This window comes from Galeopterus variegatus, unplaced genomic scaffold (genome assembly GCF_000696425.1).
Source record: "Galeopterus variegatus unplaced genomic scaffold, G_variegatus-3.0.2 Scaffold1795, whole genome shotgun sequence".
Taxonomy (NCBI): Eukaryota; Metazoa; Chordata; class Mammalia; order Dermoptera; family Cynocephalidae; genus Galeopterus; species Galeopterus variegatus.
The window spans coordinates 124,435-128,864 of NW_007727906.1; positions in this window are offsets into that span (position 1 = coordinate 124,435).

The following is a 4,430-nucleotide window of genomic DNA, read 5'->3' on the forward strand; positions in this document are numbered from 1 at the left end:
GCCAATCGGGACCCGCATCCCGCGCGTCCAGCAGCCAATCAGAAAGGCTATGGGAAGATGCTCTCGGACGCAGCCAATCCCAGAGGGCCTAGAGCCCGCTCGTTAGCGGAGGGGGTGGGAGCAAAACGACGGCGCGCGACCAACCGCCGCCGCTGGGGGGAGGGGGAAGGAGGGTTGGAGAGGAGGGAGCGCGCGCGGGCGGCACCGGCGGCGCAGAGGCCTACTCGGTGAGGCGGCCTCGCGCCGGGGTGGGGCCCGAGCCCCAAGGAAAAACTTTGTTCAGTCGGAAATCGGGGCTTCTCCCATTCTGGCAGCCTTGGCCACACTAGCGCCTGAAGGTAGCAGCGTAAGTGTCCACGGGAAGGCCGGACCTGACGGGAGAAACCAGGACAAACGCCTTCAGGCTGCAAACGGCTCCAGGGACTGCAGCCTCTGGGACCGTGCTGGGCGGTCCGAGGAGACCCGAGAGGCGTCTGCCCCGGAAAAGCCCTCGTGTCGTTATTTCGTTCTTTGGAAACAAAGTCCCTGGGGCTGCCGAGGTCCAGGCGGACACTACAGACAGTAAAAAAATCATAGCTTGTCTCTGCCCTGATGGAATTTCCAGTCGAGAAATAATGAGAAGACTCTGTTGTATGTCTGAAATTGTTCACAATAAAAAGTTTAATGAAATAAAAAAATTAAATCAAAACGACTATCCTTGAGGAGACAAAAGTGGAGCCTTAAAAAAAGAAAAATTTGGGCCTGCCCGTGGCTCACTCGGGAGAGTGAGGTGCTGATAACACCAAGGCCACGGGTTCGGATCCTCTATAGGGATGGCCGGTTGGCTCACTGGCTGAGCGTGGTGCTGACAACACCAAGCCAAGGGTTGAGATCCCCTTACCGGTCATCTTTTAAAAAAAAGAAAGAAAGAAAAATTTAATCGGCAGATTTGGGTATGTAAATAAAAAATTCTGCATGGCAGAGGACATCAAAAACGTAAAGATGCGACAAAGGCAGAGAAATATTTGCCCACACTTTCATTCAACAAATTTCATTGAGCACCTACCACGTGGAAAGCACCGTTAAAAATATAGCAGTGAACAAAGTGACAAAAATCCCAACTTTCTTGGAGCTCATATAGTGGTGGGGAGAGACAGACAATAAGTAAAACATATAGCATGTTAGGAGGTAATAAAGACTTCAGGTAAGCCATCTTCTGAAGAACATTAGGGCAATAAAGAACAAGTCAAAAAGTCCTGGGGCAAGAATAAGTCTGGCTGGTTCAAGGAGGAGCAAAAAGCCAGTATGGCTGGAGCCTGAAACAGAATAGGGAGAGCAGAAGGGGGAACCAGTTATGTAGCACCTTGTGGGCCACTGAAATGACTAGCTTTCACTCTGAGTGATGCTGGAAGTCTATGCACAGATAGGACAGAAGGGTTGATCTGATATGACTTACGTTTCATAGTTTTATAAGTATCATTCTGGCTCCTCTCAAGATGGGCAAATACAGAACCAAGAAAACAATTGTTTGTTCAGAACAATTGCTGCTACTGCAAAAAGCTCAGTTGCTAATAGCAAGCAGTAGAAGTAACCTGAATGTCTATAAATAAGAGAATTAGTTATTGCCTTATGATGGAATATTATGCTGCTATTAAAAATAGTTCAGACTTATTGATATGGAAGGATGACTTAAATTTAAGAGGGAAAAAATCAATGTAGTTATGTAATATTACATCTTTTTAAGTGATAGAGGGGAAAAAATCTCTCCATATACATGCATATTTTTTTCAGCATAGAGAAATACGGGGGTGTTTTTGGTATACTTTTTTATGATTAGACTTTTTTTTTTTTTGGCAGCTGGTCGGTACCAGGATCCAAACCCATGACCTTGGTCATTAAACTTTTTAACAATGAGGATCTAATTCTATTCTAATTTTAAAAATATATGTTTTAGGGCTGGCCATGGCTCACTTGGGAGAGTGTGGTGCTGATAACACCAAGTCAAGGCTTGAGATCCCCTTACTGGTCATCTTATAATACATATATATATATATATATATATATATATATATGTTTTAAGAATGAAAAGAGGGGCACTACTTTTATATTTCCCCAAATTCAAACTGCTGGCAGAATTCCCAGAGCAGGATATCAGCAAGCACCTAGCTATCCAATAAGCACAGCCGTTTTAAGGGTATCACAGGGGCAGTTCCACGTTTGCTTCAATAATCCTGGTGGGGTTTAGAGTCAAAACACTGTGCAATAGAAATATGAGACCCATATGTGCTTTTACCCTTTCTAGAAGCCACATTTTTATTTATTTTTTATTTATTTTTATTTTTTTAAAAGATGACCGGTAAGGGGATCTTAACCCTTGACTTGGTGTTGTCAGCACCACGCTCAGCCAGTGAGCGAACCGGCCATCCCTATATGGGATCCGAACCCGGGGCCTTGGTGTTATCAGCACCACACTCTCCCGAGTGAGCCACGGGCCGGCCCGAAGCCACATTTTTAAAAAGTAAAAAGAAACAGGTAAAACTAATTTTAACAATATACTTTAACCCAATATATCTAAAATACTATAATTTTACCATATAATCAATATAAAAATAATCACTGAGATTTTTTTTTTTTTTTTGTCTTTTGTCTTTTTCCGTGTCCGGCAACGGATCGCAACCCTCAGTGTTGCCCCCGTACCGCGCCGGGGACCAGCAACGGGTTCGCAACCCTCGGTGTTGCTCCCGCGCCTCGCTCAGCCAGTGAGCGGGAACCGGTCTGTATGTGGGATCCGAACCCTCGGGTGGGAGCGCCGCCGCGCTTCCCAAGCGGCCCACTATCCAGTGCGCCACCGGGCCGGCCCAATAATCACTGAGATATTTTATATTCTTTTCCTTGTACTAAGTCCTCAAAATCCATGTGCACTTTGGGCCGGCCCGTGGCTCACTCGGGAGAGTGCGGTGCTGATAACACCAAGGCCATGGGTTCAGATCCCATATAGGGATGGCCGGTTCGCTCGCTGGGTGAGCGTAGTGCTGACAACACCAAGTCAAGGGTTCAGATCCCCTTACCGGTCATCTTTAAAAAAAAAAAAAAATCCATGTGTATTTTATATGCACAGCACACCTAATTTGAACTAGCCACATTTCAAGTTCCCAGTAGCCAAATGTGCCTAGTGGCTATCATATTGGCCACCGCAGGTTTAGTCTTCCTCTCTGAATGGTCTTCAGATACTGCAGGAACATTCTTTGGAAAAGCAGGGCTTCAACCTTGGAGATGCATCTGATTTTAAAAATAGTCCTGTGTACTTCAGAGCCAAGTCAGGGGGATGAGATTGCAGCAGGAAAATCAAGCTGAGAATTATCTATCAACACATGATAACAAAGCGTAACACCATGGTCAAGGGTTCAGATCCCCATACCAGCCAGCCACCAAAAAAAAAAAAAAAAAGAATCAAAGCTGCCAAAGATTCTTCAAGATCAGCCAGGCCAGGCCAAGCTGATCACTTTATAGTAGTGACCTTAGAAATTCACTGAGGGCCAGAGAAGGGAAGGGAGTTTCCCACTTTGACCCTCAAGCCAGTGGTAGAATACTCTTTCCATTACCCCAGATCAAAGAGTCATCATAATTCAAACTCTAGTGTCCAGATTTGCCAGCTGTGTGAACACTGGCAAGATTTTTGACGTCTATGAGCATCACCTTCTTTACCTAAAAAATAACTGGACTTACCAAATTTTTGTTTTCTTTTTAAATATAATAAGATTTTTTTTATGGTGGTAAAAAATATACATAACATAAAATTTACCATTTTAACCATTTTTAAGTGTTCAGTTCAGTGGTATTAAGTATAGTCACATTGTTGTGCAACCACCATTACAATACTTCCCCAGAATATTTTTACCTACTCCAACTTAAACTCTGTCCCCATTAAACACTTGTTCTCTATTCACCCCTTTCCCCAGCCCCTGGCAACCACCACTCTACTTTCTTTCTCTATGAATTTGACTACCCTAGGTACTTGATATAAGTGGAATCACATAAGTATTTTTCCTTTTGTGACTGGCTTACTTCACTTAGCATAATGTCTTCAAAGTTCATACATTCTGTAGCATTAAGTGAGAATTTCTTTCCTTTTTAAGGAAGACCATAATTTGTTTATCCTTTCATCTGTCAATGGACATTTGGGTTGCCTCCACCTTTTGGCCATTATGGATAATTCTGCTATGAACATGGGTGTACAAATATCTGTTTGAGTCCCTGCTTTCAGTTCTTTGGGGTATATACCCATAAGTGAAATTGCTGGCTTTTGTTTGTTTTTTTTTAATTGAAGTACAATTGACACCTGAATGATACTCTTTTTGGCATACAGTTCTCCGAGTTTTTTGGTTTGTTTTTGTTTTTGGTGGCTGGTCAGTACAGTGATCAAACCCTGGACCTTGGTGTTATCAGTATCA